General features: G+C 46.2%; 1 protein-coding gene across 1 annotated transcript in view; it reads left to right on the plus strand.

Annotated features, from left to right (window-relative positions):
• Nucleotides 1-3,004: 3,004 nt before the first annotated feature.
• Nucleotides 3,005-16,654, plus strand: part of arhgef49 (Rho guanine nucleotide exchange factor 49) — a 227,943-nt gene continuing 214,293 nt past the window's right edge. The window contains exon 1 of the mRNA XM_085986825.1: nucleotides 3,005-3,051. The gene's annotated coding sequence lies outside the window, so the exon portion shown is untranslated. The remainder of the gene's footprint in view (nucleotides 3,052-16,654) is intronic.

Genomic DNA, 16,654 nt, shown 5'->3' on the forward strand with positions numbered 1-16,654 from the left:
AGAGTTATTCTTCTCTTTTAACAATCATCTAACCTCACAGCACAGAAGGAGGACATTCGGCCCATCATGCCTGTGCTGGCTCCCAAGAACTATCCATTTAGTCCCACACCCCTGCTCTTTCCCCATAGCCTTTGAAATGCTTTTTTGTAAAATAATTTATCTCCAGCCCTTTTAAAAGCTATTCTGGACTCTGCTAGCCCTCTGCTCGGGTATTCCTCGGCTTAAATATTTTCTCATCGAATCCCTTCGTATTCTGGTGATGATCTTAAGTTGGTGCCCTCTAGTACCAACTCACTGACCAGGGAAAAATAGTGTTACCTTATCAAAAAACCTTCAGAATTTTAAAATTCTGATGCATTTACAACAACTTACATTTATATAGCGCCTTTAACATAGTAAAATGTTCCAAGAGGCTTCACAGGAGCGTAGTCAGACACCGAGCCATATAAGGAGATAATGGCCCAGAAATGCGGGGCGGGGGCTTCCCGCGGGTGCAAGCCCCCGACCTGCACTTACCTAGCGCACCAGCCGTTGAGCTGTGGACCTGCGTGGGATTCCGATCCTGGGCCTCCTCCAGCTGCCGGCGCGCAGCGCTTGCGTATCCCGGGGCGCAGTTAGTTTGAAGCGTCCCCTGGGATCACGTGGGCCATGGAGAGCCAATGGTAGCAGGGAATGCTTCATTCATAAGTTTGACAGGAAGAGCTGTCAAACCTATAAATACTATAAGCCCCAAAACATCACTAAAACTTCAAATAATTTTTTTTTTTAATCACATTTTTAAAATAAACTATAAATTACATGAAATAACTATCTTAAACAATAATTTAAATTTTTGAAAAAATTAATTACATTTTCTAACGGGGCTAAAAATAAACTTACCTTTCTTTAAAGTATTTAAAAATAAGAAACCTATGGAAAAAATGTTTTAATTTTAATTAATTCACTACTTACCTTGTTAAAAGCAGGCCTTGCGCCTGCTTTTTAAAAGTGTAACTCCTGGAGACTTACCCTCCCGGAGAAACCTGCAAAAAAAACGTAAGTTCAACGCGCACGCGCAGCCTCTCCTGCGCACGCGTTTGACTTCTGAACCCCTTCTTTCAGGGGAACAGAAGTGCTGGTTTCCCACGCATGCGCAGTGCGTGCACAAAACCGGCACTTTAGTTGGGCCTACGCGCGAGTACCCCGTGCGTACTCACCCGTGGGGACCCGAATTTCTGGGTCATTAGGACAGATGACCAAAAGCTTGGTCAAAGAGCTAGGTTTTCAGAAGCGTTTTAAAGGAGGAGAGAGAGAGGCAGAGATGTTTAACAGGGGATTTATTGAGCTTAGGGCCTAGGCAGCTGAAGGCACGGCCGCCAATGATGGAGCGATGGAAATTGGTTCATGGTACAGTATATTCCCCGAGAGCTATCAGGCCTTTTTTAAGTATTTAACGTAGGCATTATTTCGAAGAAGAGCAGTGTGTTCTCCCTGGTGTCCTGGCCAATATTTATCCCTCAATCAACATCACTAAAAAACAGATTATCTGGTCATTATTACATTGCTGTTTGTGCGAGCTTGCTGTTCACAATTGGCTGCCGCGTTTCCTACATTACAACAGTGACTTCACTTCAAAAGTACCTCATTGGCTGTAAAGTGCTTTGGGACATCCTGAGGTCATGAAAGGCACTGAATAAAAGCAAGTCTTTTTTTTAATTGTACATTATACTACAACCCTCGAGAACTACAGTTCAATAATGCTAGCTTTACCATCCCCTTTAATGATGTAATATTCATGATACGTACATGGTATTACATGGTAATAGTCATGGTTCGGCAGCACCTCCCAAACCCATCTCTTCCACCACCTAGAAGGACAAGGGCAGCAGGCGCATGGGAACACCACCAGCTCCAGGTTCCCCTCCAAGTCACACACCATCCTGACTTGGAAATACATCGGCTGTTCCTTCATCGTCGCTGGGTCAAAATCCTGGAATTCCTTCCCTAACAGCACTGTGGGAGCACCTTCACCACACGGACTGCAGCGGTTCAAGAAGGCGGCTCACCACCACCTTCTCGAGGGCCTTATCCGTGACCCCCATATCCCGAGAATTAACTTTTTTTAAACATACCCATAGAGTTACATATTTAATGTATTTAATATTCAGGGCAGATACTCATAAAGTTACCATCCCTTTAAGTACTTAATATTCATGGTACAGACCCCTAGACTTACCTTCCTGGCCTGCTGAGTATTTCCAGCATTTTCTGTTGTTATTCCCCTTTAACACCCTCATTGTATGATGCCTAGCGAATAGCCACAGACGCGTGGACCCACAGAACATACAGTGATAACCCAATGTGTATCTGTTAAAAAGAAAAGCATTAACTGTCCGTGAAAGCACATTCTAGGACAGAAGGTGCAGTAATGCATTGGCAAGTAGATGCAGGAACGCATTCTATATGTTTGAGCTGCTGGATACCTCTGAGCACTGTGACTCCAGCCCCTCTCAACATATTAAAAAAAAATTGCTTGTTAAACACACACACAAAAAAAAGACCCCAGCCAACCTCTCAAAAAAGCCGCCCTTCCCATTATATAAGTGTCTTGAATCTATCTCCGCCAAGCCGGGGGTCTTGGCTGTGAATGATCCTGTGCTCTTTAACTCTGCTTGCTCAATCAGCGATCGGGTTCTGTTCCCTACTGTTGCCTGGTGACGGCTGGCTGTCTCTCTGGCTGAGGAGGAAGAGGGAGTGTTTTCGGGCTCATTGGCAATGCAGAGCTGAGGTGCTGCTGTACTGTAAGCTGACACAACAAAGGAGAGAGGTACTCGCGCAGTGTCCTCCGCTTACTGAGCTGCCTCAGTCCCAACTGTGTTAAAAGAAGAGGGCCCTTTTCCCCTTGCTCCTTCGTGGTCGCAGGGACGCAGAATCCGGCACGGTTTTCCCTCTGGATTTATTCCGCAGGACAGCTCTTGCCGTGGGGCTGACAGGAGAGAGAGAGAGAGAGCGAGAGACAGGAGGGGGGGGAGACAAGAAGGGGGGCTGAAGCTGCGAGCCCATCACTTGACGGTAAGGTTGACTAACGAGTCAGATCTTTTCTTTTTTTCTGCACTGTCCTTGTGTGCAGTGCGCTGAGCTCAGGAGCAGCAATAGCGAGGCACAAAGCCTGTGCACTTGCTTCAAACTGTGCTCTTTCAAACACAATCTGCTGAAGGCTGAATTATAACAAATGAAAAGCTGCAAGTAGAGGAAACAAAGCTGAAAACAGCAAATGCTGAAAATGAACAGCAAGTCCATCAATATTTGTAGAGATAAGATTCTGTGGTGTATTCCCAGTATTCCCAATTTTATTTTCTCCTAAAGGTTATGGTCCAATATTTATATTTGTGTGTATATATGAATATATATATGTGTGTGTGTGTGTGTGAATATATCTGTGTGTATTATATATATGTGTGAATATATCTGTGTGTATGTATTTATATATTGTATGAATATATCTATGTGCATGTATATATATATATATGTATATATATGTGTATGAATATATCTGTGTGTATATGTATATATATATGAATATGAATATATCTGTGTGTATGTATATATGTATGAATATATCTGTGTATGTATTTATATATATGTATGATGAATATATCTGTGTGTATATATATATGTATGATGAATATATCTGTGTATGTGTATATATATGTATATGATGAATATATCTGTATGTATATATATATGTGTGTGAATATATCTGTGTGTATGTATATATATATGTATGATGAATATATCTGTCTGTATGTATATATATATATGTGTGAATATATCTGTGTGTATGAATATATCTGTGTGTATGAATAGATCTGTGTGTATGAATTATATATATATGTGTGTGTGTGTGGATGGATATATATATATATATATATACTGCAGCATGTTATACTCATAGATTGTCCATAGCTCTTGCACAAGATGTGTTGTGTATACGATATACCTGGGCCACTATGGCCTCCTCCTGCATTTTCTGGAAAATATACCCATGAATTATTGCACGACGCTCAGACATCTTCTGTTACTTCTTTGCCCTGTTGGTGTTATGCGTCTATTGTCTTTGGTTGCTCATCTATGCAGCTTTAATGCTCAGAGGCAGGCAACAGAAAGTAAGGAGGCAAGTTGTTCTTTGGTTTACACACCAGCGTGTATTGCTAAAAATACTAGTAAAGTTTTACCTTTCACCTCCCCCCTTCCGTCTCACTGCCCCATTTCTCCACCCCACCCCCTCCCCACCCCGCGGTGGGTACGTCTGGGAGACTACCTTCCGCACGGCAGCCCTGGAAAGCAACGGTATCAGAGATGAACACCAGGAAAATCCTTAAGGGATCCAGGCCCCCCTTCTCCACTATTTGGATGCAGCAAGCGGGGTCCCGGTGGAGGGGGTGGGGGGAGCTTGGATGAGAAGCACAGGTCGGTCGGTGAGGCGGGTGTGGTGGGGGGGCAGGCTCCACCGCATAAATTTTCAATCATTCTCCACCGGTACTCAGCTCGTTTTCAGCTACGATGGGAAAATAGGAATTGCTGAAAGAGAAAAGACCGAGGTCGATCTCGCTTGCCATCTACCATCCTGGTAGTCGCACAGCGATAATGGGAGTTGTTGACTAGCCACAGCAATCAATCTCTATCAATTATTCTACAGCAGACCCAGACATGAGGCGAGGCAAACCCCCAGTGGTGGCGAGCTTTGGGAGCCATGTCACCTTTTTTTCCCTATTTTTTTTGAAGAGGTCAGCTGTGGCTCAGTGGGTAGCGCTCTCGTCTGCGGGTTGTGGGCTCAAGTCCCCCTCCAGAGACTTTCCCCTTTTTGGTGCTGCTGGTTGAGGGAGGAATGATTGCCAAGACACAGCGAGAGCGGCGATTTACAGTAATAAGGTCTAAGGAAACCTTCCTGATCTTGGGAAGTATTGCGTTTAAATTTACAGGTGGACCATTCGTGGTGTTGGTTCTACCAGTGTGAGAGGCCTCTTGCTGCATGATAACAAACTTGCGGATGAGCTATACGGTGGAATACGAGCGGAATAAGCACCTCCTTCAAATTCTCTAGCTGCAGTGTTCTTGTTGTGTGTGTGGTCACTGTAAAGACAAAAAGAAAGGAGCTCACCCAGTATCTGAGGTGTCAGCTGTAGCACCCTCGCCTCTGAGCCAGAAAGTTGTAGGTTCAAGTTCCACTCCATGAGACTTGAGCACAAAAATCCAGGCTGACACACCCAGTGCCAGTACCGAGGGAGTGCTGCACTGTCGGAGGTGCCGTCTTTCGGATGAGACGCTAATCCGAGGCCCCGTGTGCACCTCTCAGCTGGATGTAAAAGATCCCACGGCCACTATTTCGAAGCAGAGCAGGGGAGTTCTTCGTGGGCCAAAATTTCTCCCTCAACAAACACCACTAAAACAGATTATCCGGTCATTTATCTCCTTGCTGTTTATGGCAGCTTGCTGTGCACCAATTGACTGCCGTGTTTCCCTACTTTACAACAATATACTTCAAAAGTATTTCATTGGCTGTAAAGCGCTTTGGGACGTCCTGAGGTCATGAAAGGCGCTATTGAAATGCAAATTCTTTCTTTCTCTTTATTGGTCTCTTAGCTGTGCTGGTTTTGCAGTAATGTAACATCAAAGTTTCCACCTCACAATTCATTGAATGTGCAGCTGATAATTAAGCTATTTTAAGGTAACTGGCAACAGAACCACAGGGGGAGATGAGGAGAAATATTTTTACGCAGAGAGTTGTTGTGATCTGGAACGCGCTGCCTGAAAGGGTGGTGGAAGCAGATTCAATAATAACTTTCAAAAGGGAATTGGATAAATTCTTGAAGGGGAAAAATTTACAGGGCTACGGGGAAAGAGCTGGAGAGAGTGGGACTAACTGGATAGCTCTTTCAAAGAGCCGGCACAGGCACGATGGGCCGAATGGCCTCCTCCTGTGCTATGCCGTTCTAAGATTCTGTGGCGTCAGCAGGGCAGGTGCTGAGAAAGCAAACGCAATGCGATAGAGCCCATGTGTAATGCATGTCAGCTGCGGTATTTAACAAAGTTAATCACATCAATTCCTTTACCAACCTGATTAGATGCGGTGGATTAATGGGAAGAATCAATACCCCAGCCTCTCTTTTGTGTCAAAAGCTTCCTTGATGGGTATCAGCTGGTTGACTAACTCTTAATATTTTCCGAACGTAACACCAAGCCAGAAAGCCCAACAACCAATACGTTCCAGGTAGAAATCTGTTAAAAAATCCTGCCAATAAAATGGGGGCCCAGCTCCCCCTCCCCCGCTGTCGTTGCAATGACTAATCTAGTGATTAAAACTCACTCAACAGCAGGCCCGTCACTACGCAAATCCTTCAGCAATTTTCTTTGTTCAGTTTTTTTTTCTCTCCCAGTAGCGCTGATGCTGGAATATATGTCAGACAGGTGCTGGCTGCCCTCTGGTACTGTTCCTGCGTAGCCATGCTTCATGTGTGGGCCTAAAGCCAGTGACGTGTTGCCAGGCTATCTGTCTGAGGAATGGTGAGAGCCGTGGCTCAGTGGGCAGCACTTTCGCTCCTGAGTCTAGAAGGTTGTGGGTTCAGAGTCCCCGCTCCATGGGACTTGAGCACAGGATCTAGGCCCACGCTCCCAGTGCCAGTGCTGAGGAAGTGCTGCACTGTCGGAGGTGCTGTCTTTCGGATGAGACGTTAAACCAAGGCCCCCGTCTGCCCCTCTCAGGTGGTCCCACACTGTAACCCAAAATGTTATTTTCTGTTAAAAAAAAGCCTATCTAATTTACATTTTAATGTATCAACGCTAACTTCTTCCACCGGCCCCCTGGGGAGCCTGTTCCACAGATTGACCACCTGCTTGCTGAAATATTGTTTCCACAGAACATGTGATTATACTGGGGTTGGGCACACGTTTTGCCAAATGCAGACTTAGACGAGGGGCAGGGTAGGGCGAAGGGCTTTTGGTTTGTGTTCTGGTGTTTTATTTGGCACTGATGGAGGCCCATTGCATTTATATAGTGTCTTTCACGACCTTAGGATGTCCCAAAACGCTTTACAGCCAATGAAGTACTTTCGAAGTGTAGTCACTGTTGTAATGTAGGAAACATGGTGGCCAATTTACGCACAGTAAGCTCCCACAAACAGCAATGAAATAATGACCAGATAATCTGTCTTTTAGTGATGTTGATTGAGGGATAAATATTGACCAGGACACCGGGGAGAACGCCCCTGCTCTTCTTCGAATAGTGCCATTGCATCTTTTACGTCCACTTGAGAGGGGAGACAGGGCCTCGGTTTAGAATTACCAAAAAATTGATAAAAAGGAAGAAAATAGAACACGAGAGTAAATTAGCAAGAATTATAAAAACAAGTTGTAAGAGCTTCTACAAGGGATATGGGGATAGGGCAGGAAAGTGGAGTTGAGGTCGAAGATCAGCCATGATCTTATTGAATGGCAGAGCAGGCTCGAGGGGCCATATGGCCGACTCCTGCTCCTAATTCTTATGTTCTTAGTAAAAAGGAAGAGAGTAGTAAAAGTAAGTGTTGGTGCCGTAGAGGCTGAGACAGGAGAAATTATATTGGGGAACAAGGAAATGGCCGAGACTTCAAACAAATATTTTGTATCTGTCTTCACAGTAGAAGACACAAAAAGTATACCAAAAATAGTGGGGAAACAAGGAGCTAATCAGAGCGAGGAACCTAAAGTAATTAATATCAGTAGAAAAGAAGTACTTGAGAAACTAATGGGACTAAAAGCTGACAAATCCCCAGGACCTGATAGCCATTTTGAAAATGTAACTAGCAGGGTAGATAAAGGGGAACCAGTGGATGTAGTATATTTGGATTTCCAAAAGGCATTCGATAAGGTGCCACATAAAAGGTTGTTAAGCAAGATAAGGGCACAAGGGGTTGGGGGTAAGGTATTAGCATGGATAAAGGATTGGTTAACAGACAGAAAACAGAGAGTAGGGATAAACGGGTCATTTTCAGATTGGCAGGCTGTAACTAGTGGGGTGCCGCAAAGATCAGTGCTTGGGCCTCAGCTATTTGCAATCTACATTAATGACGTAGATGAAGGGACTGAGTGCAATGTATCCAAGTTTGCTGATGATACAAAGCTAGGTGGTAAAGTAAAATGTGAGGAGGACACAAAGAGCCTGCATAGGGATATCGACAGGTTAAGTGAGTGGGCAATAAGGTGGCAGACGGAGTACAATGTGGGGAAATGTGACGTTATTCACTCTGGTAGGAAGAATAGAAAAACAGAATATTTTTTAAATGGTGAGAAACTATTAAATGTTGGTGTTCAGGAGATTTAAGTATCCTAGTACAAGAAACACAGAGAGCTGGCATGGCAGGTACAGCAAACAATTGGGAAGGTAAATGACATGTTGGCCTTTATTGCTAGAGGGTTGGAGTATAAGAGTAAGGAAGTCTTGCTACAATTGTACAGGGCTCTGGTGAGACCACACCTGGAGTACTGTGCACAGTTTTGGTCCAATTATTTAAGGAAGGATATACTTGCCTTAGAGGTGGGGCAACAAAAGTTAATTAGATTGATCCCTGGTATGAGAGGGCTGTCGTATGAGGAGAGATTGAGTAGATTGTGCCTATACCCTCTGGAGTTTAGAAGAATGAGAGGTGATCTCATTGAATCATATAAGATTCTGAAGGATTGACAGGGTAGATGCTGAGAGGTTGTTTCCCCTGGCTGGAGAATCTAGAACTAGGGGGCATAGTCTCAGGATAAGGGGCCGACCTTTTAAGAATGAGATGTGGAGGAATTTCTTCACTCAGAGGGTGGTGAATCTTTGGAATTCTCTGCCCCAAAGTGCTGTGGATGCTCAGTCGTTGAGTATATTCAAGGCTGAGATCGATAGATTTTTGGACTCCAGAGGAATCAAGGGATATGGAGATCAGGTGGGAAAGTGGAGTTGAGGTAGATGATCAGCCATGATCTTATTGAATGGCGGAGCAGGCTCGAGGGACCGTGTGGTCTACTCCTGCTCCTATTTCTTATGTTCTTAATGTCTCATCTGAAAGACGGCACCTCCGACACTGCAGCACTCCCTCAGCACTGCACTGGGAGTGTCGGCCTGGATTTTGGTGCTCGGGTCTCAGGAGTCGGTCGTGAAAACACAACCTTCTGACTCAGAGGCGAGAGTGCTACCCCCTGCTGTCCACTGAACCACGGCTAACACCTAAATAAATAATAGCTTCTTATCATAAGACAGAAATACAAGTGGAAAAAGAAGGCACTTCTAATGGAACAAATGGACCTTTGGTGTTTGGTTTGCATCTAAAAATTTCTAAGTAGCTCGGCAAAAAAACCAGCCTGACCAGTCCGACAGCAGTAAAATAGGTTCTTCGATTATACATTTAAAGTGTAGCATTCACTCAATGATTCTGGGAAATGCCTGCCTCTGATTTGTCACGCTGCTTGCCAGCACTGTCTGAGCAGAAATTTCCTCCAATTACATTTTTTTTTAAAATTCGTTCCTGGGATGTGGGCGTCGCTGGCAAGGCCAGCATTTATTGCCCATCCCTAGTTGCCCTTGAGAAGGTGGTGGTGAGCCGCCTTCTTGAACCGCTGCAGTCCGTGTGGTGAAGGTGCTCCCACAGTGCTGTTAGGGAGGGAGTTCCAGGATTTTGACCCAGCGACGATGAAGGGACGGCCGATATATTTCCAAGTCAGGATGATGTGTGACTTGGAGGAAAGACTGAAGCCATTGACTTTGGCCCCCGCCACAAACTCCGTTCCCTAGCCATCGGATTCCATCCCTCTCCTTGGCCACTGCCCGATGCTGAACCAGGCAGTGCGCAACCCCCGGCGTCCAATTTGACCTCTGAGCTGAGCTTCCGACCCCATGTCCTCTCTATCACCAAGAACGCCTACTTCCACCGCCGTAACATCGCCCGTCTCCGCCCCTGCCTCAGCCCATCTGCTGCTGAAACCCTCATCCATGGTTTTTGTTATCGCCAGACTTGACTGTTCCAATAGCTGCCCTGCCATTGGCGGCTGTGCCTACAGCTGTCTAACATAGAAACATAGAAGATAGGAGCAGGAGTAGGCCATTTGACCCCTCGAGCCTGCTCTGCCATTTAATGAGATCATGGCTGATCATCCAAATTCAGTACCCTGTCCCTGCTTTCTCCCCATATCCCTTGATCCCTTTAGCCTTAAGAAATATATCCAACTCCTTCTTGAATATATTTAATGAATTGGCCTCAACTGCCTTTTGTGGTAGAGAATTCCACAGGTTCACCACTCTCTGGGTGAAGAAATTGCTCCTCATCTCTGTCCTAAATGGCTTACCCCTTATCCTTAGACTGTGACCCCTGGTTCTGGACTCCCCCGCCATCGGGAACATCTAGACCCTGAACTCTGGAATTCCCTCCCTAAATCTCTCTACCTCACTCTCCTCCTTTAAGACGTTCCTTAAATTCTACCTCTTTGGCCAAGCATTTGGTCATCTGTCCTAATATCTCCTTATGTGGCTCGGTGTCAAATTTTGTTTGATAATCGCTCCTGTGAAGCACCTTGGGATGTTTTTACTACACTAAAGGCGCTATATAAATACAAGTTGTTGTTGAAATAGCCTTCAGCTGCAAGGTTGTTGCTCTCAGGACATAAACACTGTCTGGGTTGCAGTTGTGAGGTTTCCAAGGTTATAGTGTTATATTAACTGAATCTCAATGGTGCCTTGTGCTATCGATCCAGGAGAGAAAGCAAAGCAAGTAGATTTACGGTTACCAGACTCTCGCAAGGAAAATGAGAGGCATCGATGGGTGAAAAAGTGACAAATAGTAGGGACTAGGGCCATCGCAATGAATTGGTGTTAAATGAATTATCCTGTCACATGCAATTTGGAATTAGCCACTTAATCAAGGCCCGTGTTTGAAGTGTTAATATGTGAGTGAGCTCCCCAGCAACTGTACTGCAGGGACTGAATAAAACATGAACTGAGGGTTACAGCTAATGTACAATCACTGACACCGACTATGGACCTGCATTAGAATCATAGAATCATCGAATGATCTTCTTCTTCTTAGGCAGTCCCTCGGAACCGAGGATGACTGGCTTCCACATTAAAAATGAGTTCGCAGGTGACTGATTAGTCCAATGCGGGACCTACAGTCTCTGTCACAGGTGGGGCAGACGGTGGTTGAAGGGGCGGGTGGGTGGGGTGCTTGGGTTGACGTGCGCTCCTTGCGCTGCCTGCGCTTGGCTTCCGCTTGCTCCCGGCGAAGAGACTCGAGGTGTTCGGCGCCTTCCCAGATGCTTCTCCTCCACTTTGTGCGGTCTTGGGCCAGTGATTCCCAGGTGTCGGTGGGGATGTTACACTTTTTCAAGGAGGCTTTGAGGGTGTCCTTGAAGTGTTTCCTCTGCCGTGTTGGAGCTCCGAGTAGAGCGCTTGTTTTGGGAGTCTCGTATCGGGCATGCGGACAATGTGACCCGTCCATCGGAGCTGATCGAGTGTGGTCAAAGCTTCAATGCTGGGGATGTTGGCCTGAGCAAGAACACTGACATTGGTGCGCCTATCCTGCCAATGGATTTGCAGCATCTTGCGGAAGCAGCGTTGGTGGTACCTCTCCGGTGCTTTGAGGTGCCTGCTGTACATGGTCCATGTCTCAGGCATACAGCAGGGCAGGTATCACTGCTGCTCTGTAGACCATGAGCTTAGTGCCGGGTTTGAGGTCCTGGTCTTCAAACACTCTCTTCCTCAGGCGACCGAAGGCTGCACTGGCACACTGAAGGTGGTGTTGGACTTCGTCGTCGACGTCTGCCCTTGTTAACAGTAGGCTGAAATCGAATGATACAGCACAGAAGGAGGCCCTTCAGCCTATTCCGGCTTCCCCTGAAGTAACAGGCGCCCAAAACAAATCCACATTCCCACTCCACCGCCATAACCGTAACGCAGTGAGATGAATGTCCTCTGGTCCCAGTCGCACCATGACCCCATTCCCGAGTTACTGGGATCGGGGGTGGGTATTTATATACAGTTGGCCCTTGCCGTTTGAGCAGAAGCCTGCTTCTTCAGCCCACGAAAAGAGGAGAAGAAACAGTTTAGGGAAAGCACACTCGTTAACCCTGCAGTGGGAATGCAGTCACACCTCAGCCTCGTGGGGAGTGATTAGGTGATTAGGTCGATCCACAGAAGCTTCAATTTTCCTTTATCATGGAGCAGATCTCTCCTTTCGTCTACCGTGTCAATGAAGTACAGGCCATCATCTGCCTTTAAAGACACCAGACCGCCGGCCATCTGCTCCTGCAGCCGCACATCCTCCAGAAACTCCTCCACTTCAGTCACATCGCTGTGTTTGGTCCAGTTCTTCTTCTCATGCCGCTGTTAGCACAACCAGAGATCCTAGCCTGAGTTTAAATGGTCTCGGCCATGGCTCAGTTGGTAGCAGCCCCGCCTCTGAGTCAGAAGAGTTCATAGGTTCAAGTCTCACTCTGGAGACATGAGCACGAAATCTAGGCTAACGCTCCCAGTGCAGTACTGAGGGAGCGCTGCACTGTTGGAGGTGCCGTCTTTCGGATGAGATGTCACCATACTTTAGGAAGGATGTGAAGGCCCTTGAGAGGAGATTTACCAAAATGGTTCCAGGGATGGGGGATCTTAGCTACAAGGTCAGGTTGGAGAAGCTGGATTTGTTTTTATTAGAGCAAAGGAGGTTGAGGGGTGATTTGATAGAGGTGTACAAGATCATGACGGGTTTGGATAGGCTAGACGGGGAAAGGCTGTTCCCATTAGTTGATGGTACAAGGACTAGGGGACACAGATTTAAGGTTTTGGGCAAGAGATACAGGGGGGATGTGAGGAAAAACTTTTTTACGCAGAGAGTGGTGAGGACCTGGAACTCGCTGACGATGGAAGTCGTGGAAGTGAAGACACTCAATGTTTTCAAGGAGAGACTGGATAGGCACTTGAGGGAAATAAACTTGCAGGGCTACGAGGAGAGAGCGGGGGAATGGGACTGACTGGATTGCTCTATAGAGAGTCGGCATGGACTTGATGGGCCAAATGGCCTCCTTCTGTGCCGTTATGGCTCTATGTTAAACTGAGGCCCCATCTGCTCTCTCAGGGGGATGTAAAAGATCCCATGGCACTATTTTGAAGAAGAGCAGGGGAGTTCTCCCCGGTGTCCTGGCCAATATTTATCCCTCAACCAACATCACTAAAAATGGTTTATCTAGTCATAGAATGATACAGCACAGGCCATTCGGCCCATTGTGCCTGTGCCAGCTCTTTGGTGGAGCTATCCAATTATCCCCACTCCCCCCTGCTCTTCCCCATAGCCCTGTAAATGTTTCCCATTCCAGTATTTATCCAATTCTCTTTTGAAAGTTACTATTGAATCTGCTTCCACCGTCCTTCAGGCAGTGCATTCCAGATCGCAACAACTCACTATGTAATTTTTTTTGCTCATGTCGCCTCTGGTTCTTTTGCCAATTATCTTAAATCTGTGTCCTCTGGTTACCGACTCTCCTGCCACTGGAAACAGTTTCTCCTTATTTACTGTATCAAACCCCTTCAAGATTTTGAACACCTCTATCAAATCTCATCTTAACCTCCGCTGCTCCAAGGAGAACAACCCCAGCTTCTCCAGTCTCTCCACGTAACTGATGCCTTTTATCCCTGTTACCATTCTAGTAAATCTCTTCTGTATCCTTCCAAAAGTATGGTTGGCCACAATATTCCAGTTGGGACCTAAAAAATCTTTGTTATAAAGGTTTAACATAACTTCCTTGCTTTTGTACTCTATGGGCAGGATTTTCATTGGGCCGTGGAGGTGGGATTGGAGGCGTGTGGGGGTTAAAATCCCAAAATCGGGGGGGGGGGCACAAACCCATCCCACCCCCAACCCGCCTCCATGCCAGTTTCAAAGGAGGCGGATACCCGACCTGTGCTGGGACACGCCTCCCCGAGGCGGGAAGGGATTAGTGCCAATTAACTACAGGCAGTTTTTAGCCTAATCCCTATTTTCATTCTTAAAGTGTGGGATTCCCAACGGCTCCAAACCACACAAAGTTAGCGAGGCGGACCGTTGGGCTGAAGGGCTTGGAGGGGTCGAGATGTCTGGTGTTCAGGTGATTGATGGGTGCATGAGTGCAAAGGTAAGTGTGTTTGGTGTGTTTAAAGTGTTTAAAGAAGTTTTACTTACCTTTACAGCCTTCCTTCCTTCAGGTCTCGGGAGTCCCTCATCTCACCGGCACAGAAAGCAGAATGGCCGCGAGCTGTCAAAAGTTGCAGCATTCAGCTTTCTGTTCCGGAGAGATCTCTAAATCATCCTGAGAGGAAGGAGTTAACCTGGAGTACAGATTGTCAGTGTTTGACAGCTTCAAACAGCTGTGAAACGCTGATATTTCATCTGTCAAAAGGTCTTGACAGATGAAATATCAGTCTGTGACGTCACCTGTTGCCGGGTGGCCCTTAATTGGCCTGCTGAGCCCACTGGGCGAGCTCAACAAGGTCAATCAAGTCAAAATTGCGTGGGTTGGCTACAACTCGATGGAGGTGGGACTACAACCCCGAAAGTTGTAGTCCCGCCTCCTCAATGAAAATCCAGCCCCATGTCTCTATTTATAAAGCCAAGGATCCCATGTGCCTTTTTAACAGCCTTCTCAACTTGTCCTGCCCACTTCAAAGACTTGTGTACACACACCCCCAGGTCTCTCTGTTCCTGCACCCACTTGGAAATTGTACCATTTAATTTATCTCCTCATTCTTCCTACCAAACTGAATCACTTCACACTTCTCTGCATTAGATTTTCTCCTGCCCTGTGTGACGTAATAAAACTCACTACGCACTTGGTTCGAGTATAAAGCAAGGCTTTAATCAACTTGTTTCAAAACATGGAGGTCGAGTTATCTTTCACTAGTTCCTGCCTTACAAAATGTCCTGGGCAAGCTGGGCCCACGCCCGAGTATTTATACTCCTTGGACGGCGCCACCAGCTGGCCGTCCAGTGTTATTTCATGAGTCTTTCTTCATGGATCATAAGATTCATAACACTGTGTCTGCCCAGTTCATCAGTTTGTCTATAGCCTCCTGAAGTCTGTTACTATCCTGCTCACTCTTCATTATCACACTGCTGTTTGTGGGATCTTGCTGAGCGCAGATTGGCTGCTGCGTTGCCTACATTACAACAGTGAGCACACTTCAAAAAAAGTACCTCATCGGTTGTAAAGCGCTTTGGGACGTGACTACACTTCAAAAGAAAGGAAGACTTACATTTATATAGCACCTTTCATGAGCTCAGGACGTCACAAGAGTGCTTTACAGCCACTTGAGCACTTTTGAAGTCTAGTTTTGAAAAGTACTTCATCGGCTATTGGGACATCCTGAGGTTGTGAGATTAGTGGGTGAGCACTCATCTGGCAGCCTTCTCTTCTGCTAATTATTTTCACAGAGGCACTAATCCCTTTACTTAAAGCACAATAGATAAACGTCATACAAACACGGGCGAGTTTAACCCATTCGCTCAGCAGAAACCAGGCAGGTGGGCAGTTAAAAATCGCCCTGGCTCCTGCCGGTCCGAAAGCCGCCACGATTCCAACGTCTGCAACTTTAACCTGCTCAGCAAGGACACGCGTCCGGAGCCAACAGGGTCCTTCTTTATGTATGTAATGTTGGGGCCTGATGACATCATTGAGACCCAAGCACCTGAGCGGAAAATCCACCTGGAGTTAAAAATCGGGGCCCCTGTGGTGACAAAACCGTAAGCATGTACGTTTCTCATTATTGGCCTCAACCACTCCCTGTGGCAGCGAGTTCCACATTCTCACCACTCTCTGGGCAAAGAACATTCTCCTGAATTCCCCTTTGGATTTATTAGTGATTCTTCTATTTATGGCCCCTAGTTCTGGTCTCCCCCACAAGTGGAAACATGGGTTCGGGTGGATGCACAGTGATAGAAGATTTGAGGTTAGGATCAGATCAGCCATGATCTTATTGAATGGTGGAGCAGGCTCGAGGGGCCGATTGGCCTACTCCTGCTCCTATTTCTTATGTTCTTATCTTCTCTACGTCTACCCTGTCAAACCCTTTCATAATCTTAACAACAACTTGTATTTATATAGCGCCTTTAACATAGTAAAACGTCCCAAGGCGCTTCACAGGAGTGTTATAAGACAAAAAGATCACCCCTCAGCCTTCTCTCTTCTAGAGAAATGAGCCCCAGCCTGCTCAGTCTGCCTTGATAGTTATAACCTGAGCTCCTTGCTTAGTGAAGTCTTTATTCCATCTCCTCCTGAAATCGAAATGGACCCTGTGAGGGCAGCTGATCCAACCAGTAAACTGATCTGTCGTAACAAAGGTTCTCTGTTCAATCCCGAAGCAGGCTCGAGATTGAGTAGATATTGGGAAGGTAAAACCATGCTGTGGACCATTAACAGCGAGGGCTCCCCTTTGTAACCTAGGAAGGAACATAGGAACAGCAGGAGGCCATTCAGCCCCTCGGCCATGATTCAATTAGATCACGGCCAATCTGCAACTTAACTCCATCTCCCCGCCTTGGATCCGTAAACCTTAATACCCTTGCCTCACAAAAATCTAGCAATCTCAGTCTTGAAATTTTCAATTGACCCCCAGCCTCAACAGCTTTTTGGGGGAGAGAGTTCCAGATTTACA

This window comes from Somniosus microcephalus, chromosome 4 (assembly GCF_052327205.1).
Source record: "Somniosus microcephalus isolate GS21.2 chromosome 4, FLI_Smic_1.0, whole genome shotgun sequence".
Classification (NCBI taxonomy): Eukaryota; Metazoa; Chordata; class Chondrichthyes; order Squaliformes; family Somniosidae; genus Somniosus; species Somniosus microcephalus.